The sequence below is a fragment of the Callithrix jacchus genome, chromosome 1, assembly GCF_049354715.1.
Source record: "Callithrix jacchus isolate 240 chromosome 1, calJac240_pri, whole genome shotgun sequence".
In the NCBI taxonomy this organism is placed as follows: Eukaryota; Metazoa; Chordata; class Mammalia; order Primates; family Cebidae; genus Callithrix; species Callithrix jacchus.
Window position 1 is genome coordinate 13,091,027 of NC_133502.1, and position 27,032 is coordinate 13,118,058.

Below are 27,032 nucleotides of genomic sequence, written 5' to 3' on the forward strand. Positions count from 1 at the left end.
CGGGGTGGGGGTAGGGGAATGTATTCAAAGTCACATGACAGCTTAGGAAAACTGCTTCGTAAGCTCTAAATATGTCTTAGCAAATTGATCAGATATATACAGAAGTAACAAACATACTACAGAATAAATATATTTTCAACACTCTCACACGCATATATTTATATAGAGAGCAATCTAAACGCATTAGCATTCACGAACACAAAGTTGAATGTTTTTCAGAGCTACAGAAAGGAAAGATCAGTGTCTGCATTCCACAGTAGTTTTTTAAGAGCTGGTTAAGAACTAAGTTCTGGTCATGCTGCCCAAGTTTAACTCTCGACTGTACTTTTTAGCAGCTTCTAAGGATCAGGGTTTTTTCCACCAATAAGCCAAGTCTCACAATCGAATGTACTTGCTGGGACATAATGAGGATTAAATGAGATAATATATGCTAACCAGATAGAGCAGGACCTGACACTTAGCAAGATTTCAGTGAATATCAATGATTACTCTTAAAATAATATTAAAATGAGCTCTTGTATTTCCCCATAAGTATTTATTTCCTTTTTCTGTCCAAACATCTCTTGGCAACTAACAGGTACTTCTTCTATTGACAAATTGTCAATTCCTCAATGACAATTAATGCCAAAAACTGATGGATAAATTATAGAAAATTCATAACTAATAATGAGCCAGATAATTTTTGTGGAAATCTATAATTACTTCAACTCAACAACTGTTCACTGAGTACTGTCTAAGCCCTGCTAAGCCATTGAAGGGATGTGAACATGGCCAGAGTCCAATGCTCTGCCCTCAAGAAGCTTCTCATGCGGCAGAAGAGGAAAGATAAACCTGTTAAAAATAGAGAAAGGGCCGGGCGCTGTGGCTCACGCCTCTAATCCCAGCACTTTGGGAGGCCGAGGTGGGTGGATCACGAGGTCAAGAGATCGAGACCATCCTGGTCAACATGGTGAAACCCCCATCTCTACTAAAAATACAAAAAATTAGCTGGGCACGGTGGCGCGTGCCTGTAATCCCAGCTACTCAGGAGGCTGAGGCAGGAGAATTGCCTGAACCCAGGAGGCGGAGTTTGCGGTGAACCGAGATCGCGCCATTGCACTCCAGCCTGGGTAACAAGAGTGAAACTCCGTCTCAAAAAAAAAATAGAGAAAGGAAGCTGGGCGTGGTGGCTCACACCTGTAATCCCTGCCTTTTGGGAGACCGAAGTGGGTGGATCACCTGAGGTCAGGAGTTTGAGACCAGCCTGGCGAAACTAAAAATAAAAAATTATCTGGGCATGGTGATGTGCACCTGTAATCCCAGCTACTCGGGAGGCTGAGGCAGGAGAATCAGTTGAACCTGGGAAGTGGAGGTTGCAGTGAGCCAAGATCCCACCACTGCACTCCAGCCTGGGCAACAACAAGAACAACAAAAGGAAAAACAATAGAAATGTATTCTCCTACAGCTCTGGAGGCTGGAAGTTGGAAATCGACATGTCAGCTGGGCCATGTTCCTCCGGAGATTCCAGTAGACTCCTTCCTTGACTCTTCTAGCTTCTGCTGGTGGCTGTCAGTCCTTGGCATTTTTGGTTTGCAGCTGTATGACTCCAGGCTCTGTCTCTGTCATCACATGGTCTTCCCCTTGCAGGTCTCTGCCTTACATTATCTTAGGAGGACACTGGTCATATTAGATTAGGGCCCACCCTAAGATGTAATCTTAACTCGATTACATCTGCAAACATGCTATTTTCAAAAAAAAAAAGCCACATTCACAGGTATGGGGTTAGGACTTTACTGTAAGTTTTTGCGAGGACATAATTTAACCCATAGCAATAATAAGGGGGTTTGAATAAAGATGGCTTTCTATAGATTGCAAAGTATTAATAAAATACTTTGATAGTGGTCTCTGTTGCTTTTCAGTTAGGAGATATGACCCACAGGGAATATCATGACCAAAGCCACAATCCCTCAGAGAGAGCCTTGTGGGTTTTTGTTTGTTTGTTTCTGTTTTGTCTGTAGAATGAAGCAACTGAAATACAAGACCTTCTAACTTCCATTCTGGATACAAGAATCTGTGATTTATCAAACCTATCACATGCCTGACTAACTCAACATTTATTGTACTTGGCAATTTTGATTTGCAAATATATTTTATTGTTTATAAGTTTGCATTAACCAGACTAGTTTTACTTAGTCTGTGTTGCAGGGGCAGGCCCTTTCTTTCTTTCAATACACATGAGAAACTTCAGTAACCTTCAAAAGCAGTTGCAGTCAAGCTTGGCTCAAAAGGCCAGGCGGGCTATCTGACTGCAGCAAGAACAAATATATCTAGCATTTTTTGTACCTTATATTGTGATCACCTCTTAACATGAAGTGTCTCATTTAATCTTCACGATAATTTGATTGGTTCAGTCTATTATGAGCATCCCGATTTATAAATGAGAAAACTGAGGACTAGAAAGTTTAGATAACTTAACAAGTCACAAAGTTTGTAGTGAAGTGAAGATTCAAACACAGCCAGTCTGACTCTAGATCCCTAGTGTTTTCCTACCTTATTACTCCAAATATGGTCCACGAGCCAGCCAACAGGACTACCTGAAGTCTTGCTAGAAATGCAGAATCCCAGGCTGCACCCCAGACCTACTCCCAAGGGACACATAGGCACACTAAGGACTGAGAAGTGATGCTGTGGTACTCAGGACCAATCCCCCTTTAGGTACTCAGTTGACTCTGCAAAGCAATGAATAAAGACCAGTGACAACACTGGACTATTTTGATGTTCCTTGTTAGTAACTACATTCAAAAGCATCGTGACTAGATGCAAGATATGTCTCTGGTTTTACTCTTGCTCCTTCTTGATCTGCTCTCCATATGGCAGCCAGCACCTTCATAAAATCGAAATCCGATCTCACGGCATCATTCTCGTCAGAGATAGATCCAGGCTTTGTGAGGCTGGAAGCTTATAAAATTGGGGAAGGGAGTTCTAAAAGAAAAAGAACCCCAAAATAAATATAAAGTGAAATACAAAAGTAAATATATAGAAAAGCAACATGCCATTTTTTGTAAATGATCCATTGGACACATTACTAGGATATGTTTTATTTAAATTTCTCACTGCATCCTTTGATTACATCCTAGTATAACACTTTTTTGTGATATCATTTCCTATACAAATAACAAAAAGGTAATTCAATCTTACTTGTAGTGTGGTTGGCTGAAATTTGCTTTGTAATATAGATATTTTCGTACTGATAATTTAACATACAACTTCATGCATGTGCAAACACACAATTCTCACTGCTTATCATGAAAACACAGGAACTCTAAGTTCTATTTTTCACAATTCTTATCTGAAAGGAAAAAAATAGGCATTATAATTGTACTTTGCTATCCTGAAAGATAAGTATAAATAAAGAATAAATCCTCTGCTTAGAATTGTATGCATCTGATGACTAGAATGTTCCATGGACTAGCATCCACCACATATACCTCAAATCTTTTCCTTTCCACCACCTGCTTACTCCCAGGGCTGGGTGCTGAAAGACACACTCATAGTGTAATGCAAACCAATGGTTGTACACCTTCATGTCATAATACTGGGTAAGCCAGCACCTATTATGAGATGGTTAACAACATTAGCCATACACAAAACTGGCTATGAGCCATATAACTGTATTTCACCAAGCCAAGTTAGCTGTATACCATTCAACCTCCTTGGAACCAGATCTAAAAAATGACCATGGCCACTCCAGTGCCACTCCACAAAAGGGAGTGTGATGGAAGGGATGTCAGTATGGAAAAAGAGAGTGGTCCCAAACAGTTGCCAATTTTATAAAACCATGACTTCAAACACATACAAAGCTACAGTTCCTCCCAAGTTTTTTAAAGGACTCATGCAAGTGGGAGGTCCTGAAGCTTAAGCTTCATTAGTTTCATGGTAAATCTGTCTCTAGCTTCTATTTTAAACAAACAAGCAACAATAACAATAAACTTTCACTCTTCATTGACTTACTATTGCTCTTAGGATAAAATTCAACCCCTTTACCCTGGCTGACACCTTCTCCAACCTCATCCATTACCATGTTCCCCTGAGCAAACTACTGTCCAACCCTTCTGACCTCTTCCATTTCTCAAAGGATACGGAGTTCTTTCTCCCTCCTGAATTCCTTTCCTTCTGCCCGAAATGCTTGTTTTCTCTCTCTGGTCATGGCAGAATCATTTTCTTCTGAAGGCGATATCACCTCATCCCAGACCCCAGGTGGTGCATTTCATCTCTTCACTATGTTTATTGCTGCCATAGCACCTATCACATTGTGTAACCATCTTGATCATCTCTGTTTCAGTTGTATTATCTGCCTCTTACTGGAATTTATCTCCATCATGGCAGGTCCCTTGTCTTGTTCACCACTTTTATTAGTCAGTTTTCATGCTGCTAAAAAAGACATACCTGAGACCGGGTAATTTATAAAGAAAACGAGGTTTAATGGACTCACAGTTCCATGTGACTGGTGGGGTGGTGGGGGGCTCACAATCATGGCAGAAGGCCAAAGGCACATCTTACATGGTGGCAGACAAGCGAGAATAAGAAGCAAGTGAAAGGGGAAACCTCTTATAAAATCGTCAGCTAGCCTGAGACTTATTCACTAACTTGAGAACAGTATGAAGAAATTGCCCCATGATTCAATTATCTCTCACAGGCTCCCTCCCACAACACATGGGAATTATGGGAGCTACAATTTCAAGATGAGATTTGGGTGCAGACACAGTCAAACCACATCACCGCCATATCATACCCTTTGCTCAGAACAGTGTCTGGAACACAACAGAATTCAATACATATTTGTTGAGTGAATGATTAGTAAATCTGGGATGTCAGAAGAGATGAGTATAAATAAAAATTTAAAACTATGAAATTAAAATAGTGATTCATTACATTTGCCACACCCAGGCTACATTCTTGGCTAAGTAGCTAGAGATTCACTTATTTAATAAGTATTTTTGAGCTTCTAATGTGCATATTACAAAATGATAGAAAAAATGAAAAACATGCCTCTTGTCCAGTTGGTTGAAGGAAGAGGATGAAGGCCCACAACCTTGCCCCAAATCAGAGCAACTCTGAATAGTCATCCTTGGGTGTCCATGGGGCAGGCTGAGGCCTTTGTTGAGACTTCGACAGAGCCCAGCTTTTCCCTCTGCCTCATTGCGCTTTCTGCCCTCCCTTCCTCATGAATTGGTCCCAAGTGTCTTCCCTAAAAAGCTTCATGCACACTGATCACCACTTCAGAGTTTACTTCCCAGGGAATCCAAACTGCTATCAGTAGGTAGATCCATCATTTGTCAATTCCATTATTGAAGCACTTGATTTTCTTTAAACTGATGTGAGAAACAGATTTTAAGTTCACAATTTGATTCTTTTTTGACAAAGAAAACAATTTCCCTGTAAATGTATCTTGCCTAAGATAGTACTAAATTAATCACAAAGAAGAAAATGGAGAATGATAAGAAGAAAAAATTCAATGCTGAAATATTTTTTATAATGATTTCAAAAAATAGCAAATTTTCACACATTTTAAGGAGAAATACAGACTTTTTTAAAAAGGCACTGGTGAAAGTCATGTTTCACTTGGTCCAAAAATTTTTTTTTTAGTCTTCTACATTCCTGAAACTGATGCCAATACTTCTTTCAAAAGAAACCGGGAAAAACAACCAAATTAATTCTATGTAAGCCAGACATCATCATATAAGAAGAACGTTTGTATTTGTTCAATACAATGTTGGAACTAAATTCAATTGTAGAACACAAGGGATATAAAAATCCAGAATCTGGTCTGCTCAACCCATCAAAGCCATTTCAAAGCTAATTGAAGTGATTTGTCTATGTTGTTACAAATTGTCTGTAAGTTTAAATAGGGCACAATTGGGAATTAGTGCAGTTGATGGGTACTATTGATAAAAGCGTCCCTTACAAAAGCAAGGAGTAATTAAAGAAACACGTATACATAATCAATGTTCAGAAAACCCCAATTCCTTCAAGAGTCATCCATATGCTTTGAATGCAAACCACATAAGGGGTGGTTTTACTCTGGTAAAAATCTTTACAGAGGTCAATTAACATATTTAGGGCATAAGCTGATCACTAGCTGAGGACACAGGGACTATAATTTTTACATGTTCTACTCACAAGAGCCACTGCGGGAGACAGGAAACTGGGTTAATATGAGAACCCTTTGTTGATCATTGGTCTGTGCTAACACTCACTAACCACACTTCATTCTGCAACCCTAAAAGGCAATAGGCATAGTGTTTACAAGCATGCAATTGGAAGCAAAATTAGCTCACATCCTGGCTATCCACTTTCTTCTATCACATAGGATGGCTGTGAGAATTTAGTGAGTTACCATGTAAAAATTCTTGGAACTGTGCCTAGATTATGAAGACATCAGTTGTCCTTGAAAAACAAATCCAATTTTTAAAATTTTACCATTTGAAATGAGTTTCTGTGTTTGTGTCATTTCCCAAGCAGGATGATCCCTCAGCATTACTCCTGGTAAAGTTAACTGGGACAGCCTGGTTGTCTCACAGTGGAATTAAGGAACCCAAGGGCCAGCCATCAGGCACTGGCCTGGCTCAACAGACAACCCAGCTCTTTATATCTTACAGCAATAAACATTCCAGAGTATCATTTCTGGAGGCACAATGGAATAAATACATTGAATGAGCCTCTGGAGGAGAATAACAAAGACAGCTGGATAAAATATTAAAACTGTTTCTTTAAAGGCACTTTGGAGCTATCAAGAAAGGAGGAAATGCTCAGAGGCTTAATAAAAAACGAGAATGCTTTAACAGGACCTGGGTCCAAATCTATCCTCTGCTGGTGGCATCTGCCCAGCTCTAATACATTGGAGCCTCCAGAAGCACCGGAGACCAAAAGAAAGACTTGGCCTGGACCAAGCTGTCTGCAGGGCTGGATCAGCACTTACTCACCTGTTTCAGGTATAGCATTTAAGGGAGCACCAAAAAACCCTGAACTTGAGATAAAAAATATTTTAATGTGATAGTTTTAAAAATCAAAACTAACACAAAAAAAATGCATGATGAACAAAATAGCAAAACTGTAAACAAAGATAAACTGTTGCTATTTATTTGATTTGCAACCCAGCCAAGGACAGTAAAAGTATGAGTCAATGTCATTCATGAAAACAAATATATCAACACATTATCAATTTCATGGAGAAAAAACATCTTTCCAAAGATGCACACACATCATTAAATAATGTCCATTTGTGACAAAATCTCTTTACAAACTAGTAATAAGAGGACTTTCATATTGTTATGAAGGATATATACAAAATACCCACACCAAGAATGGCAGTTAATGGTAAAATGTTAAATAACTCCCTTCAATATCAAGACCAAGGCAAATTGTAAACCATAGTTGGCTTTATTCAGCGTTGTACAGGAGACATCAGCTAATGCTGTAGTACAAGATAAAGAAATAAAAGGTGTAAAATATAGAAGAGATAATAAGCAAAGCTCATTATTACCAGATAATATCATTTGTATGCCCCAAATAATCAAAGAACCAACAGGTAAATATTAAGATTAATAAATGTGTTTATCAAATTTCCAAGATTAAAACTAACACACATTACTTAAGATAATCTTATTTGTTGTGATACATCTCAGTGGCTTAACAAAAGAATTTGTTTCTCAGTAGGTGAAGCTAATTTAATGGGAAATAGGTAAGAGATGGGGCTCTACTCTATCAAGTCACTTGTGGGCCCATTGATGGAGACGCCATCCTATTCAACTTGTGACTTACAAAGTTGTGAACGTACAACAACATACAGGGAAAGAGAGACTGGGGAGTTGTAAAGGAGGCTCTTATGAGCCAGATAGCATACCTAGGAATTACTATGACAAAATATGTGCAAGTGCTTTTTGAGAAAATTTTCACCTTTTTTGTAAGATCTTAATAAGCAGAGAGATATTCCATGTGCCCAAATGGGAAATAAAACAAGATGTCACATCTTCCCATATTAATCTATAGCTTTAATGCAATTGAATCAAAATGCTAAAAGCATTGTTTATGGTACCTGGAAAACTAATTCTAAAATGTATATGAAAAAGCAAAGCACTAGGAACAGCCAAAACACTCTCAAAGGAAAATAAGGTAAAGGGCCCTCCCTACCCCTAGCAGGACTAATTCTCAAACTGTAGTAACTAAGGTAGTGTGGAACTGATATAGTGTTAGACAAGGCAGACCGATGGAACAAAACAGAAAAGCCAGAAATAGTCCATACTTAAAAAAAGAAAAAGGAAAAAAAACTTGACTCATGACAAAGTGACAGACAGGCGTTGAAGATCATTAGGGGCAGGGGAACTATGCAAAAAAATGCTAGTGGGGAATTTGGTTATGTCATGGATTTTTAAATTCAGATTAAACCCCTACATCCACCATACATAAAAATCATCTATTCAAATTAGATAAAAATATTTCATTGTGAAGGGCAAAATGATGCATTTTTGAGAAGACAGTGCATAAGAATATATCTCCCATTTTTGGGGGAGGGGAAGATATATGAAATGTTTTTATAAAGCTCAGAATCTTAGAGGAAACGATTAACAAATTCAATTTCTTTTATATTAAGAAATTCTACTTGTCTGAGGGCTCTAAAGGAAGATGAGAAAACAAACTAAAAGAAGATACTTGATACACATATGTGAGATAAAAATTAGTATTTGAATACGTTAAGAACTCCTACAAATCAATATAAAGAGACAAATAACCCAATATAAAAATGAGTAAAAGACATGAACAGGCATTTCATAGAAGAGGAAACATAAATGGCCCCAAAACGTGGAAAATTCTCCATTAGTAAACAGGGAAATACAATTTAAAACCACAATGAGGTATCATTTCACACGTATTAGGTCAGCAAAAAATTTACACATTGAACAAAATGTAGTGTTTGGAGTTTAAATTGGTATCATCACTTTAGAAAACTATTATGTGTTACCTGGTAAAACTGAATATGTGTATCAGTGAAAGGTTGAAGTAAAGATCTAAGCCCAAACTTACCGGTGACAACAGCAGCCAGGGGTGTGACAGAATCTCTCTATATCAGTCAGTCACACCAATGTCCCAGTTTAATGTCTTCATATCTGGGAAGAGAAGTGGGTTTGAGGTAAGAGTGCCCAGGCACCAGTCCTGTCTCCCACTGCTTACTAACTGTGAGCCTTTGGCAAGACCCTTAACTTCTCTGTGTCTCAGTTTTACCATCTGTAAATGAGGACAAGATTGAACACTTAGTGAGTGCTATCATAATGATGTATTCTGTGAAAATTTCACTGGAGATGAGGATGAAAGTATAAGAAACTGGGGGTGGCCCAGCTTGGAACATCACCAACTCAGGACACTTGGTTGATATCCCTTAATATTCAGACTTACCATCTCCTCAGGACTATTCTGTAGACAGTGGGTGATATCTCAGGTGAAAGCTAAGTTTGGTACATCTTTATTTCATAGCTAGAATATGGTGTGTCCCTAACAATTTCACACAAGTCAGGAAAAAAACAAACAAAAAAAAAAAAGAAAAACAGAAATTCCATGTCCAGCTTCCAAGCATAAATAAAGAACATGAAGTCACTCGCTATTTTAAAAGCTAATTACTAGTAAAATACTTTCAGATTCACATTTCCTGTGAAATAAAATTCTGCCTTTGAAATGAAAGTCTCTGGCAGAACTACTCAGCAACACCTTTCTTCCAAGCAGGGGTTTTCCTTTAGTACAGAACACACTGTTCTCTAGTCAGAAAAAGATTGATTTAATTTTAAAGGGGAGACAATGAAAGCATATAACTGTTAACACACATTTAAAAATACATGTGCCACATCACCAAAGAGACATAGATGCTGGTGAGCTCTTTTGTTTTTGTAAGTTTTATGGTGAAGAAATAAAATATGTAAAGATATCCAGCTTAGTGTCTGAAATTGAAAATAACAAAGAAATATTCGACTTCTTTGTTATTTTCCAAACAATCTGCCTTTGGACTACAAGTTGTAGGAGACCTTCATATCAACAAATTTCAGCTCATTTGGAAAAAGACTCCAATTGGTTCAATGACTCAATATTTTTAACATTGATACTTTTCCTATATATATACTATCAGTTCTTCTCAAAAAGCTAGATTAGTTAGAGAATAAGAAGGAATATGAAGAAAAAAGATCATTTCCAGTTGTACAGCCCAAATAGTAAACATCACTTCACTAAGTTGAATATATTGAGTTTAAGCATATAATTCTTCAGCTTCAAATGTTGGTTTCTATACAAAATTGTACAAACTGTTAAATTTTTACAAATCATTTGGTGTCAAGAAATTTTTTAAAAACCGTTCTCTTCTTTTCTCCACTTCGCAGTAAAAAAAGGTGGAAAGAATAGTCCTCTCCTGCCCTCTCCATTTCCTCATCTCTGGTTTACTCTTTTCATTTTGGAAAAGTGTTATACGATGTTTAAGATCTAAAAAGGTATAGAGGCCAGGCATGGTGGCTCATCCCTGTAATTGCAGCAGTTTGGGAGGCTGATGCAGGCGGATCACTTGAGGTCAGGAGTGGAGACCAGCCTGGCCAACATGGTGAAACATGTCTCTACTAAAAATTAAAAAATTACCCAGGTCTGATGGCAGTGTCTGTAATCCCAGCCACTCAGGAGGCTGAGGCAGGAGAATCACTTGAATTAATTAATTAATTAATTAAAAGATATAGAGAATACAACAAATACTCATCTACCTACCTCCAAGCTTAATAAGCAACATATTTACAACATAGTTGAAACTTTCTGTGAATGCTTCCAGATCAGATAACTCTCCTTATTGAATTTGGGCTATACCATTCCCAAGCCTCTCTTTACGGTCTTATTATTTATGTATCCTTAAACCACATGAAATATTGCTTGAATTTAAATTTGATATAAATGATGTCATAAGTTATGTATTCCTCTGCAACTTATTTGAGTCACTCAGCATTATGTGTGTGAGAATCATCTATGATATGCCTAGAGTTAATGTTCATTAATTTTCACTGCTGTATAGCATTCCACGGTATGAAGATGCCATAACATGCTCTAGATTAGTGACTACTATAAACAGCAATTTACTTCTGTGAATGGACATTAGTTATCTTCAGATTTTTATGCCACATTCTCTCCAATGTTTGATATAGTCTACTTACCTTACCTTTTTGCCAAGGCATTTAATTTGTATATTTCTCATTACTTGCATTAGTAAGCCTCTTTTTTGTGATATGTTTCTGGATATTAAGTTTTCTCTCCTGAAAATTGTTCCACCTGTCAATCTTTTTGAGGGAGAGGTTTCTTGTTTTGTTTTGTTTTTTTACTTTTAACATTGTCAAATTTATCAAGCCTTTTATTTACGATTTAATAAATTCTTCTTTACCCCAAGGTCATAAAGGTATCTTCTTATATTTTTCTTCTATAGCAATTTTGCCTTTCAAATTATTCCACTAAGGATTGATTTTTGTATATAAAGAGCAGCAGGGATCCAATTTCATTTTGTTTTTCCCTGGAGGACAGTGAAATGCCCCAGAACCATTTACTGAATAGCGTATCTTGTGTCCACTGGTCTGCGATGCCCTTTCAGACATAAATCAGTTTTCTATATATGTGTAGGCTTCCTACACCTTCCTTCTGGAAGGAAATTTCTTATTTTTTAAAATTGAATTGAATCCCTTAGCAGTTGTTGCTAGAAGGGTCAGTGGTATTAATCTTTCTTAGAAATGTATGAAAATATTTGCCTTTTCTTGAATGACATTTAAGTGGATATACAATCTAGTTTCCCCCAGCATTTTGAAGATATTTCATTGTGATATTGGTATCTATGATCCCAGAAATGGTGCATGAAAAGTCAACCCTTGATTTGACTTGCTCCTTTATACATGATCTCTCTTTCCTCCTCTAGCTTTGAACTTTTTTTCCTTTATCTTAGATGTTCTTCAATTTTAATATAAAGTTTCTAGATGCAGATTTTTTTTATTTCTCCTGCTTGGGGTTCTGCATGACTTTTCCAATTTAGAATTATTTTTAAAAGTTTTAATCATTCTTTTTATTATTGCTTCCCACAAGTCTCTTTATTTTCTCTTTCCAGATGTTATATTAGTTATATTTTTACTCTTCTCATGTGGTTCCCATTTCTCTTCTTTCTGCTTATCATATTTTCCGTCTCTTTGTGTCTTTGTGATGCATTCTGTATAGTTTCATCAGATATACTTTACATTTCTCTAATTTTCTTTTTGTCTGCATCCACTCTTGTTTAATCTGTCTATTGATCTTTATTTTAATAACTATGTCTTTCATTGTTTAAAATGTCTGTATGCTTCATTTTTTATAAATCTTTGTGTTCCTTTTTCCCAAAAAATAAGTCCTGCTATTGAATTAGGAATCTTACTCCTTATTTTCTCCCTTTCAACAATTTTAATGTCTATTTTAAAGACTCTGAGATACTGTACTATTCTGTTTTAAAGTGTCTCTCCAATGCAAGTAAGTCTCCTCAGTGCTTTGAGTTTTTTTCTTCTGAGCTTGTCTCAGCACCATTGTCTACTGTGGCATCTCTGGGTTCTGCATTCAGGAGATTCAATTCCTGCCCATCATCCAGGGCAGATGGAGCAAATCTAGCATCTTATTCAGGCCAGTCAGCGAAGTTTTTTTGGGTCACTGACTAGATAGCCCATTTGTTGGTCTTGACTCCCCATTAGACAGGGAAATTATAGACTTGACTTTGGCCCTCAATGGGTTTCATAATCCTGCTTACTAAAATATGTTTCCTGTCCTGGAAGCTGAGTGCACATCCTTGACTCCCTTATATTCACATCTGATATGCCCACCTGAGATGCTTATCACCACCTGTGGAGGTCTGTCCTGTAGACCTTGACTCAGCAACAGATGAATAAATGCATGTACATACCCCAGAATATGGTGAATCGAGTGGGCTAGGGATAGTCGTCAGCTGCTTTCAGAGGGTGATTGCAGCTAACCTACCATCACTCTCTGTTCTTTTTCACATTTATTCAGTATAGATTTCAAACAGGTTCTAAGTCAACATGCTTGTGGATAATTAACATGGTTCAAAGAGTGGTTTTATGAATGACAAAAGCTTTTGATTCCAGGGCCCAGAACAAACACCATTAACAGCTAATTCCTCTTCAACCTCCCTCTGAGAGGACCATCTAGCACAAAGTTTACATGAGTAAACAATTAGAGTAGAGACAAAGGAATGTGAGGTAAACAGACTTTAACTGAGGAAGCTTTTATTATCCCTAATCTTCACCTTATGACCTAAAGCTCTGACATAAGAACTGGCTGCCTTCAGCCTGTTCCATAAGTCAATAAAAACTTTTCAGCCTTACAAAATGTTTGAGACTACAATCTTATAACTTACCTAATAGTTACCTTAATATTTTGGCAGCCATCCCAAGTGAATCTTAACTTTCACCCTTGGGAAATCCATTCACTTATTTGGGATAAATAGTAATATGCAACTGTATCAACTTCCATTCACTACTTCAGCCGAATTCCCTCCTCGATTCTGGAAACCAGAGAGAATACCTTAGAATTCTGCTAAATACCTTAGAATTCTGTAGTTTAGCCACTATTTCCACATGTCTAGATAGAGAGTGAACATTTGTCAACCATTCCTAAATGGGAACTCTCCTTCCTTCCTTTCTTCTTTCCTCCCCACTTACTCCCTCCCTCCCTCCCTTCCTCCCTTCACCAGTCACCAGTCACCATCTTTTACCTCTGTCTCATTCTCATGGCCTTTCTTCTCATTTTTTGGTGCTATCTTCTTTCTCTGTTCACAACACAAATTATCATGGCCTCTAAGCTTCTGACCTTGGCCCTCTTATCTTCATTTTCTATGGGTATACACTTAAGAAATTCATTCAGATCCTTGGCGTATATTCATTCAATTCTTTGGCAGAGTAACATCCTAATGACAAACAAATCCAGCCCAGATCGACCCACTGAGCTCCAATTCCATGCATTTACTTCCTACTGCATATATGGGCACCTACGAACCTCCCATGCACTCCCATCACAACATACCCAAAACAAAGTTATAATTAGCCTTGTAAAAATATTTATACTTACTCTTACATTTCCCTTCCCTTTGAGTGACACTTTCATCTATCTTCTCAGTCACCAAAGCCAGAAACCTGCAAATGCACCCTTCCTCTCAGTAGCTATATCCAATCGACAATATTCTACCCATTCTGCCTATTCTATCCATTTGGCAATTCTCAAGTCTATCTTCTCTTCTCCATTTCCACTGTGATGGCCTGAGTCCCAGTCTTGAGTCCCTCTCTCTTGGGGTGCTGTGACAGTGTCAAAGATGATCTTCCAACTTCCCTTCAGTCTCACCTGTGTGTCTCATCACAGACAAGAACTATATCATGAGATTTTCTTATTTCCATTGTACCAGGAAATCACCAAAAGGAACTTCAAAATATCATGTGATCATTTGTGGTCCAAGATGACAACTGGATAACAGTCCAAGATTCAGCCTTTTTCAACTTTACACTGAAACATACATGACACACACACACAAAGAATGAAAACAGACTGTCAGAACGGTCAGGCATCCTACCACATACAGCCAAGCTATGGGAGGAAATTTCACTAACAAAATTTACAAAGCCAAAATGAATATCAAAATTCATGATGACACTGAGTCTCACTTTGAGTCTTGAAGAAGAGCACATGCAGGCCTTCATGGTAGCAGAGAAAAGCATTGTTTGTGCACTCCATCACCTTCCTTGGGGCTCCAGAACCCAGGGTCATCATGAACCAGGCCACCAGGTAACCAGCCTCTTCTGCAGATAGTAAGTTTTGATACAACCTGAGCAGGATTTGCCCTGCTTCCTGCCAACAAAACCCTTGTCCCCACCTCAAGTAGATCAGAGCCAAAAACCTCTATAGAGTAAGCGGAACAGACATAAGAAGGACACTAAGAACTGAGCTGTTCTCCCTGTTAATCTGTTATCACCTCATCAGAGTAGAATTCCAGCTGAATTCTAAACTAAACAAAAACTTACTAAAATTCAGATCAAGGCAACCTTTCCTAACACATTCTGTTACAGAATAAAGCCCAAATTGCCTTATATAGCATTCGAGACTTACTCTATATATAGGCTCCATTTACCTTTATCACCTACTTCTCATATCTCCAAACATTGCAAACACCAGCTACACAGTATTATTTAATATCTTTTAAAACATCCTTTATGCTTTCCTACCTTTGTGTCTAGGTTTCCCTTGTTCCTTCTACCTAGAAGATACTCTTCTTCCTCTTTAAGCTCCCTAAAATCTTTATTACTATTATTATAATTATTATTACTGAGATGGAGTCTCCCTCTGTCACCCAGGCTGGAGTGCAGTGGTGCAATCTCAGATCACTGCAACCTCCACCTCCCAGGTTTAAGCGATTCTCTTGTCTCAGCTTCCTGAGTAGCTGGGATTATAGGCATACAACAAAACACTCAGCCAATTTTTGGATTTTCAGTAGAGATGGGGTTTCACCATGTTGGCCAGGCTGGTCTTGAACTCCTGACCTCAGGTGATCTGCCTACCTCAGCCTTCCAAGATGATGCTTCTCCATTATTAAAAATCCACACTTCAAGGTCCAAATTCTTCCCCAAATCTTCCAAAATCCCTAAATTGAAATTAGTATCCCTTTTCACTGTTCTTCTGTAACATTTTGTTTGTATTTCTATTTTAACACTTATCATTTTCTGTCTTAGATTGATAACTACAACTTTGTTTCTCCCACTAGACTGTGAATGTTTTTCATCTTATTAGCTAACACATACCACAGTGCCTTCTGTATCAAAGATAGGCATAGACATGTGTTGCATCAATTGGAGGTGAGATGAAAATGAACTACAGAAAACTTCTTGCTCAGGTCTCAATTTTTACTGTTTCATTTTATATTTGTATTTAAAACAATAGCCGGGTTTTGCCACTAGGCCAAGCAGCAAGCTGAAAAGGAATGAAACCTTGAATTTCCTTTGCCATTTTGAAGAGGAAATCCATAGGTGACACCTTCCCTGACAAAGGAAAGACGAGCTAAAGGCCACAAAGGTTGGGGGTGGGGGGCCATGAGGTCATAGAACAAAAGGAAATCCCATTTTTGAATCGCTACAAGATGGTCACATTGCTGATCTCTCCTGCTGCAATAGAGCAATAAAACATGTCCTGATGTTACAGCAGTGGGAAAAGCAGGATACAATTATCAATGATCAAGGTGCTCATTGGGGCCATCTCAATTTTCTCCTATTTCATTCTTCCAACCAAGTGATAGAAAATTGATGTCAGTTCCAAAGCCAGTTATGTATTTGTGGCACAATAGCGAATTCGAACATCTTTCACGGTTAATTCCTAATGAGCCGACACTCTATGTGAAGGTTGCTGTTCACTTGTATAGTGAGTCACCCTTGTGCTTAAAATACTAAGGAAAACTTGTCCCTTCTTATTGGCCTCAGGGATACTGATTCCATAATGGTTATAAAAGACATAGAAGTTGTGTTTTGCATGCCCTTTTCTACCAAATTCAAAAGCATACTTGCTCTTGCTTTTCAGTCACTGACTCAACAAACGGTCATTGAGTTCTTGTTCTGCTGCAATCACAGAGCTAAGAACTAGAGCTAAAATGATGAGACACCTAACTTCATGGAACTTACTTTCCCTTGGGAGAGACAGATGCCAATAAAATAATTCCATGGGTAAGTGAAAATTTTACTGAAATCAAAAGAAGTTTTGTGGAAAGGGTATGAGAATCCATAACAAAGGGATCTTTGTTCTTCTGGAACATTAGAAGGCTTCCCTAGAAAATCTTGTACACTGAGATCCGAAGGTTGAGTTCAATAAGGATTGATGAGGAAAGAGAATGTTACAGGCAGGAGGGAAACAGCACACAGAAAGACTCTGCTGCCTGAGAAAAGATGTCTATGAACACAAATCATATGACTTCAGCATGCTGAGCTCTCTATCTGTAGTGCTATTTAGTGGCCAAGTTCCTAGGATTCTACAATAGTATTCTATTAAAAGTTCATTATTTCGCTGTTTGGAAAGCTTAAAAATGAAGACAGTTGTATGAAACTGGGTGACAAACACAAGTCTTAGTATAAGGTAAGGCAAAAAATGATGTGAATAGCTGAATGTGGCCTGAAATTTTTCAGTTCAGGTTCTTAATTTATAACCCATCATTCTCCCTCCTTTGTCCTCACCAAGTCCAGATGCATAGTCACAGGTCCTAAATCTGCCTTTACTATGCACTTTCAAGTGAAGGCAGCACACAAAATGCCACTCAAAAAGGATTTCACTAGCAGTTTTCTGAGCATTTTGTCACTGGACTTACTGACTAAGCTTATTGAACATTTTGCTTGAGTATCTTAGGATAGAAACCAGTATTATTTTTTTAAATGATCCGCTAAGGCCAGATGTGGTGGCTCATGCCTGTAATCCCAGCACTTTGAGAGGCCAAAGCAGGCAGATCACCTGAGGTTCAGGAGTTCAAGACCAGCCTCACTAAAATGATAAACTCCTGTCCCTAAAAAATTAGCTGGGTGTGGTGGCACATGCCTTTAATCCCAGCTACTTGGGAGGCTGAGGCAAGAGAATCACTTGAACCCAAGAGGTGGAGATTGCAGTGAGCCAAGATCGTGCCACTGCACTCCAGCCTAGGTGACAAGAGTGAAACTGTGTCTCAAAACAAAAACGAAAAGATCAGCTAAGCAGAGGCTGGTGGGTTTTTATACCAGAGAGTTCCTTTCTTAAAATTTCCAAAGTTTGTTTCATTGATTCAGAGTGACTTTTGAAACCATTATTTAATTAATTTCTTTTTACCTGCTGTCCAGCATGTTCTGATTTCTACCTTGGCAGTAACAGAACATTAATCTCCTTTCATAATCCTGACATTCAGGATTGGCACAGCTTTTATTAATTCACCTTTCACTTAAATTGGTTTTCTTTTTAGCTGCACTGAATCCAACATCTCAAACTAACCATATCTATTTTTTTAGCATAATGTAAGATGGGGTCAAACCTCTACTTCTTGAGCTAGGTTTAATAAATAAAACTAATAGCTGAGATTTATTACCCATGTAGACAGCAAACTACAAAACCCAAGATGGATTGTATAATTTGCAGCTCTATGACATGTATTAAATTCCAGACATAAGATAAATAATTCATGTAAATAAGCAAATGAAGACACCCAAGAATGAAGTCTGTGGTTATCCTTTTACAGTAGATGAAATAAATGACAAATTTCATTAACTTTCGATTTAGCCCTTTTAAATACACTTTTACTAACCACTACCTAATCGAGACTGCTGTATAGATTAAATAAATTATTATCTGTCCTTAACTAGAGACATTTTAAATTAAATACTAGACCCCTCAAAAAGTGATCACTACATTTACATCTTACTTACCCTAAAGTCAGCCTACCGCTTTGAGATTTAGAGAATTAAAGTCCCTCAGATACTTTAATTTTTTTTCAACTAGGGGAGGTTGAAAAAAAAAATAGCAGGCATAAATGATAAGGTGCTAAATTTTTCTTCTTTGGTACCTGCCAAGTAGAACCCAGTGGATAAAATATGGAGTAAGTGTCGAATGTTGCTTACACTTCTTATATACCTAAATTAGTGTGCCTGACATAATAATTCAACCAAACAAGTTTTTCAACTGGCAAGACAGGGATTTAAAAGTCCACTCATTCATAGGGTGGCTTCATGGTTTAACTAGATTTGAAGAAGCCAAGATAGTTCTGAGATCCTCCGAGGAGGAGGTATAAGGAATAATATGGTTTTTCAGATCCTTTAATGAAGACCTATGCCCATCTCCTCTTCCACTAGGATATTCCTGCCTGGGATCAGAGAGTGGCCAGATTTCTAAGCCATCGAGAACAGGACCTGTGACCAGGTGGTATGGATTTCCAGCCCCAGGGATCCAAAGATAAGGCCTTCCAGGTCTTCCGTAGCTCAGAGACTGGTGCTAAGTGCTTGGCACTGGACACAATGCTTTGGTCAGTTATGTTCTGAGTGTCTACAAGGCAGTAGACTAGGCTCTTCTGGAATGTTCTAAAGGCAAAGACAGTCCCTGCTTTCCAGATTTACAAGTTTGTGATGAGAACAGTGAGTATCTGACATGATGTTTTTTAATTTTTAAAAGAATTCATATTATTATCCCCATTTTACAGATGACAAAACAAAGGAACAGAAATGAGAGTTTGTGATTTGTCAGGTGCAGCCTTCACCTAACTCTCCACCCTGCTGTTTACAGAGCTGCAAAGAGACTTGCAACTGAAGATTTCTTTGGGGTTAAATGTTCTTCTCACAGGACTGAAGGTTAGCTAACCTTTATCAGGTTTGAATTTTAGAAATTCTCAGGTTATTTGTTTAGAAGTGCTGGAATAATGTCAGTTCTAGGTATAATTTCTCCTAAGTAACCATACTTACTTGGGATAGAATCAGCTGAGCTGGTGAGGTTTCCACAGGCACTGTAATTAACTGCAATAACCAAGGAGTCCCTCACTACATACTGTATTAAACCAGTCTTGGAAATTTTTTTGTGAAGATTGGAAATGAGGTAACGTTTTGTATGCAAATGTGCTATTTAACCTAAATAGAGTGAAGCAAAAGTTTTATATGATCTGAATAAAGGGAAGTTTAGGGGAGTCGATGGGCGTCTTTGAGATCCTTCCAGCAAGTTTGCATCCACAGCGATCTGGGGGCTACTCCCTAGGCCTAGAGATTAAGTCACCCTATTGCAGCTCCACCCCGTCCTGTCCCGCATCAAATATGAAACCAGCACCTTCAATGTCAATCCCTTTACTCAGGTTTTTTTTTTGTTTCTTTGTTTGTTTGTTTGTTTTTGTTTTGTTTTTTGCCTTCAATTATTGGTGTGTTTCCAGGCTGGCAATTTCTGCAGCACCCAGTCTGGGTTATCCGAAGCAAAAAGGAAACCCAGGAAACTCACATCTGTGTCATTTACTGTGTCTCAAGGTCCCTGGAGGCTTTGCTTTCTTCTCTCCACCTTTTAGACTTTTCTGTTTGTTTTACATATCATGCACGTTCAGGAGAAATAGCGAAAAGTGAATCCACTCCATCTTTCCAGAAGTGGTAGTCCTCTCAACCTTTTTAAGAATTGTGTTTATGAATATATAAGCCTCTTTAAGTGCTTTAAGTTCAGCAGCCTTAAGTACATTCACAATGCTGTGCAATCATCACCATCATCCATCTCCTGAACTTTGTCGTCAGCTCAAGTGGGAACCTTATACCCATTCAACACTTCCTCATTCCTTTCTCCCCTTAGACCCTGGTGACTCCTACTTTCTATTATCTATGAATTTGCCTATTTTAGATATTTTATATAAGTGGAATCATACGGCATTTGTGATGAGTTTATTCCATCATAGCATAATGTCCTCAAAATTCATCCATGTTGTAGCATACGTCAGAATTGCCTTCCTCGTTAAGGCTGATATTAGACTGTGAATATAGTGCATTCTGTTTGTCCATTTAGTCTATTGACAGACACTTGTGTTACTTCCTAACTTGCCTCTTTAGTGCTGAGAGGGGAGAGTGGAAGTGCATGAAGCTCTTACCTTGATTTCCCCTACTCCTTTCTCTCAGTAGTCAAGGCAGAAGAACAGAGAGAGCCTGACTTTTAGGACGTGAGTCCTGGCATCCTGGATCGATGTTCAACCTACTTTCCTTTAAGAAGACTGATAGAGGCGACGTCATATCTTACGTGATTGGCAGACTGGTGCTTACTGACTTAAATAACCTTTCAATATGGATTCATTCACAATGTAATCTGATGCTTTTTAAATGCCAAAACTGAAAAAAAAAAAAAAAAAAAGGGATATTGTGAGTCTGGGCACATCTCTGCTCCTCCAAGCCTCATCAGTCTACCAGAGCACAATCCTACCCTGACTGCCTGGTGGTGTCACTGAGCCCCAGAGAACCGGCCATCCAAAACTGCAGGGGAAAACAAATCCAGGAAAACTCTACAACACATGAATGTCGGTGAATGCCTCTGCACCAATCACATCTTGACTGAAGCTACGATGAAGGTGTCAAATCCCATAGTTCAGGGTACCAAATCAAAAACTTGCTAAAAGACTGTGGACCCTGAAGATGTGAGAACAGTGCGGCTCACTGATAGGAACTTGGACACTGTAAGGCAAGCATACATCTGCATCCTGATGTGCACTCGGTGTTCCTCAAGGGTTGAGTTGATGTGGACGGAACTTCTTGTGGTAACTGCCATACTCCTACTCAAAAGTGAACCCTCCACAAATACTACCTGATCTGTTGTGATCATTCCTAGTGAAACAAATAACCTCGGTTCCTTCGCAAAGTTGAAAATTTGCAGTTTCACTGCCACCAGGGTTTAGGGTTGGTGGTTTTAATTCAAGATGTTAAATATTTTAGGGTAGGAGACTGTTTTGTTTTCCCAAAATACTGTGATGGACTATATCACAATAAATGATGGACTCTGAGATCTTTAGAGCCTAGCTCTGCCATATAGTGATGGGCTCTGAGATTTTGGAGCCTGGCTCTGCCATATGGTGATGGACTTTGAGATTTATAGAGCCTGGCTCTGCTATAGTAGAGTGATGGACTCTGAGATTTTAGAGCCTGGCTCTGCTATACAGTGATGGCCTCTGAGGTTTTAGATACTGGCTCTGGTTTCCTCTGTTAATTCTGTTCACGAAAAAAATTAGACATGGCATTCTGAAAGATTTGAAGATCAGGAGAAGTCTAATCTTCATTTATACAAAAATCTGGAGACGAAACTGCTGAGAAAGGGTGCTTGGTCCCGTTCCAAACACTTGTAATTGTTGAATAAAATATAGCAAATACAATAACATTAAAGCCAGGATTAGAAGATAGAGTGGGAAATCACTAGATAGAGAAACAATTCAAACCTGCAGTGGAAATTAGGTAATGAGGTTGAGGCTATCCACAGGGCCACAAGGCCCCCATTTGAGTCCAGGGCCTGAGGAATGGAGGCAAGTTGAGATTTTAATACCCACCTGGTTCCGACAGATCCCATCTGAGTCAGGGAGCTGGAAGGCTAGGCTATAGCCAGAAACTTTAAGGAACTGTCAAATACATGAAGGAGAGACTAGAAGTTGGTATAATCATCATCATCATCATCATCATCATCTACAAAATCTAGATCCTTTTGCTCTGGAAGAATTGGATGGCAAACTTTGAATTCAATTGGAAAAGGCCTCAGGAAAGGATCTCTTGGCACGAGAAAATTCCGAATCTTTACTAAGCAAAGACACGTTTGACCTTTGTCTGGGTCATGCATTTGTCTGTTTTCTAAAAGTTAGGATTAATTGAAACAAGGCAGATTAAAAAAATCAAGTTATGAATTTTTTCTGATGCACATGAGTTGGATCATCATCATCATCCACATTGTCAGTGCTCATTAATATGACAGTTATAGTTCTCTAAATGTGATCACTGAAACTCCATGATACATTTCTTATAAACAAATTGTAGGAGTGGCTTTCTCCAAAACAACATTTACAAGACAAGTCAGTGAGGCTCAGGCAAAACTATTGTATTACTAATCAACCTGTTCTACTTCATCAATAAAATGATTAAGAGCACTTAACATTGTGATATGGTTTGGCTGTGTCCCCACCCAAATCTCATCTTGAATTACAGTGCTCATAATTCCTTCATGTTGTGGGAAGGACCCAGTGGGAGATAATTGAATCATGGAAATGATTTCCCCCATACCGTTCTTGTGGTAGTAAATAAATCTCATGAAATCTGATGGTTTTATAAGGTGAAACCTCTTTTCAGTTGACTCTCACTTTTCTCTTGTGTGCCACCACGTGAGACGTGCCTTTCAACGTCCACCATGATTGTGGATTGTAAGGTCTCCCCAGCCAAGTGGAACTGTGGATCCATTAAGCCTTTTTCTTTTGGAAATTGCCTGGTTTGGGGTATGTCTTTTTCAGCAGTGTGAAAACAGACTAATACACCTGTTTGCAGAAATCATCAATCCAAGCCTTTGATTTCACTGTCAGGAGCCCTGTATGGGTAAAACACATCTACAGCCCTACTATAAATCTGAAGCTGTTAGACTTCTTAGAAGTCATAGCATCATGACCAGTCCATAATGGTTCCACAGTAACCATGAAAGGCATTATTCTCAGTGGAATAATGGCCTTTATTATTCTAGTGGGAATAGCATAATGCTGCTGACATGCTCATGGGCTTGTTTTCTCAACCATTATTCTTCACGTATATTCACTTCTGAAGTCTACATGCACTATAAGCTCTTGTTATGGAAACATCTTTCTCACTTCCTCCTGTTAAATGGAGACTTTCATTTCTCTTCTCCTATATTATCCTAGCAACAACAATAATGCATATTACTGGATATACACTAGGACTTGTGCCATGTGATCTATCACATTATCTCATTCATTGTTGCAGATGAGGGGAGAGAGACTCTGTGAGCCTATGTAACCTCCCAATGCCATAGATCTAAAAGAAGAAAGAGGGCTTTTGGGTCCAGGTATGTTTGACTGTGATGATGCCTATAATCATGGATGTGCTTCCATCCAACATAATTGCTCTCTGTGATAGTAAAAGCCAATACTAAGAATAGAGAAACTCATTGGCAATATATTCATACTTTAATTATGAGAACATGCAGTGTACATTTATAACATATTCAATAATGACATTAACCTAATAGGAAGAGGGACTAGTATTTATTGATCATATACATCTATTTCTGTGGCATATATTAGATACTTTCATACACTACATATGACTTAACTCTCATAATATTACTAAAAAGTAGCTATTCTTATGCCTGCTTTACAGTTGAAAGTATTCCAGCTTAGGCATTCAGGATGGTTTGGAAACCTTGGCAAATTCAGAGAGGAAATAAGTGGCGAGATTCCAGTCCAGGTGTTTGCTGCTACACCATGCTGCCAGCATGACTTTATAATGTGTACAAAACTTACTTACAATGTTCTTTCACCGATATTCATATTCTCTATCTTGTATTGAACCCGAATCAAAATAATACAAATTTCTCCAAAAAGTAAAACTCTTAGATAGACATGCCATTGATTATAGACTATTCAGTGCTGGAAGGGACTTGGAGTTACTCATTAAATTGCAAAGGTGAAGAGGCTGAAGCCCTAGAGAAGCTTGTGTATTCAGCTAGTGACTAGTGGTGGGATAATGGGCAGTACTCCAAAATGGCAGCTAAAATTTGATTTGGTCAAAAGCCATGCCAAAATTCTTGGGTTTCCTAATATGTGAATTACTTGAAACCAAGAATGCAAAAGCTAAGAATAGGGTAATACTATCATCCAGTTTGCTTGGGTCAGTTCCAAAGCCTGTTGTTTTCATTTTATTATTAACAGCATCCCTTTTTATTCTCAAAAGTGTCCCAATTTAGTAGGTAAACTACATGGTCTAGTAGTTTCATTTTCAAGTTAATTTGAAATTTAAATACAGTTATTTTAGACATGACGTCAAGTTTTAAAATGTGACCAAGGCTATGATCCAGAAGCCTCAAATGCCCCTCCCTGCCGCTAGGACAATAAGGAAATCCCTGCATTCACAGGATCCCAAGTACTGTCTCAAAGAGGAACTAGATGATTTCATATTTCTTCTCAGTTTCTCCAGATGACAACTGGAAAATTGTTGCATAAAAATAACAATAAATAGTAAATTGAAGGAAACCAGCTCTTTCTGTATTTGTTGAATAGCTGCCGGAAATACTCAAATCCTCCTGGATTGTCCACTCTTTGTCAGGCTGGCACGGGGCTCTATGTCTGGGTCTGTGAGATAAGCTGATCCCATGTCTCATGTCACATGACTTGGCTAGTGCCTGGAGCTTTTGGGCTGCATTTTGTTATTAAACCTGCAGGAGAGATATTTCCATCATTACAGAAAGGACAAACCATCTCCTCCAGGGAATCTGGCAGGACCTTCTAACACCATCATGAAGCAGCTCCAGAAGCCAGTCATCAGCTATATGCAATTACATTCTGAAAAATTATTGGGTCATGATATGTAATTAATGCTGACAAACCGACAGTAGAATGCTGTTCATTTCCAATGTGCTCCTGACAGAGATATAAGAGAACATGTTCTAACAGGATAATTTTGTCTTTGTCAGGAACCTTCTGGTTGTAAGTAATATAAACCCACTGAAACGTAAAGGAAAATGTAGCTAAATGTTGGGGTGAAGGTGGGGATCTCAATGCCAATGGTAGAAAATGCAACTGGATCTCCTCATGAGTAGGAAAGCTCTCAGGAACTAAGTGAGCCAACACTACTTCTCTTTCAAAGAATCGACTTTATTCTCTGACATTTCTCTGCAGATTGGCATTTCTGCTGAGTTGTACACAGAGCCCATAAAGGCTTTCCCAGTGTGACTTTCCTTACTTCCTAGTTCAAATGCCCAGGCCCGCCCTCTGGACTATGGTTCTAAATTCCTAGGAGGAAACAAATCTTACTGGCTCATGAGCTAGGCACCATGTGCCAATGAACACATCAATGGTCTATGACCAGAGAACTCATGTGCTACAAAAATGGGTCCTCTGGAACCTGCCAAAACTCTCAAGAAACCCACACATGGATAGAGTCATGTGCATTTTTATTGTATGTCTCTAGTACTAAGAATGCTTATTTTCTATTTTTTCAAATACATTTGAAAATAAGTTGGGCATATGGGCACACAGAAGCATCATGTTCTGAGTAGGTAGTAATGCCATTTTAGCACACTCAACTGCACCTCTAAAATCTGTACAGAAGATTAGATTGTGTAATTCGTGAGAACCATGCCAAAAGCCCCTGACCAAGGCAGCCACCGTCCTCACAATGAGGAGGATGGCATCCTTTATTCTCTCTCCTGTCTGCTGTCATCTGGATATTTTTGCCTGAGCCCCTATTAAGGTTCTGTGCCTCCCACCATCTGTAAGCTTTCCTATCCTGCCTACACCAACACTCAGCTGCAATGAAAAATAGGGTCTTTAATAAGGGAACTGAAAACATCATAAATATTTTCCTTAGGTCAAGACCTGCTACTCAGATGTCCTTGATTTCTAAGCAACATGAAAACTAATGAAATCTTAAGAGAACAGAAGACAAAACTATATCAAGGACATGTGTAAGTTTTTAGATATTCTTATAATATTTTTTAACCTTGGTGACTCTTTTAAAAGTCATTTGCCTCAGTGATTTGTTTTATTGTTGTTCTTGTTGTTTAACCAATTAGAATTGCCTTATTGGCTATTTTTTATTGAAACAAGTGGAAGTGATTCTTAAGAATGATTTCACATACAATGAGCTAGAGAAAACAGGAGTTTTCTATATTTTCCATTAATTTATCACATTCAGCAGTTGTTTGTTTTAGTATAAGGATTTGGTTAGAACATTAAAAATGATTGCTTAAAAGATGAGAGCAAGTTGCAGTTCTTGTGAATTAAGCCTATGTTACTGTTTTTTTGAAGAATAATACTGTTTAAGATTTCACATTATTATGATTTCATATAGTTTAGAGTTTCAGTTCAAAGTCGAAAAACATCACTGATTTTCCTTTAATAGGAAGAATATAATAATTTGAAAATTTATCATAGTTTTAATAACATTTAATGTTTTATATTTAATCCAATTCATTCAACATCTATTGAATATATACTATTGACTAAAGCATAATAAAGATTAGAAAGATGAAAGAACTTATAGCTTGTCCACCCTCCTCCCCACCAGACATCCATGAGTCCATATACTAGCTGAAATGACAAAGATAAATATAATGCAAGACAAATTGCAGTACATATGAGAAGAAAGGTATAAAGCATTTGGAAAATACGGTGAAAGATTAAGGAAAACAAGGGGAGGTGGAATTTAAGCTACATTCTGGATTTGGGGTAGGCCATCTCATCAGTCTGTGTGAGAAGCATTAATTAGGATAATAGT

At 38.2% G+C, this 27,032-nt stretch overlaps 1 long non-coding RNA gene across 8 annotated transcripts in view; it reads right to left on the bottom strand.

Moving 5' to 3' along the window:
- Positions 1-27,032, bottom strand: part of LOC103791692 (uncharacterized) — a 39,458-nt gene that overhangs the window by 6,160 nt on the left and 6,266 nt on the right. For 2 of the 8 annotated variants that reach the window (XR_013534455.1, XR_013534465.1), the window contains 9 exons: positions 22,094-22,162; positions 20,657-20,891; positions 14,140-14,568; positions 13,787-13,978; positions 13,430-13,576; positions 9,061-9,143; positions 6,160-6,259; positions 3,178-5,351; positions 2,530-2,961 (listed from right to left, as the gene is read on the bottom strand). This is a non-coding gene — a long non-coding RNA (uncharacterized LOC103791692). Of the gene's footprint in view, positions 1-133; positions 2,962-3,177; positions 5,352-6,159; positions 6,260-9,060; positions 9,144-13,429; positions 13,577-13,786; positions 13,979-14,139; positions 14,569-20,656; positions 20,892-22,093; positions 22,163-27,032 lie in introns of those variants that run through there. The other 6 variants (XR_013534450.1, XR_013534433.1, XR_013534473.1 and 3 more) reach the window with 6 other exon arrangements.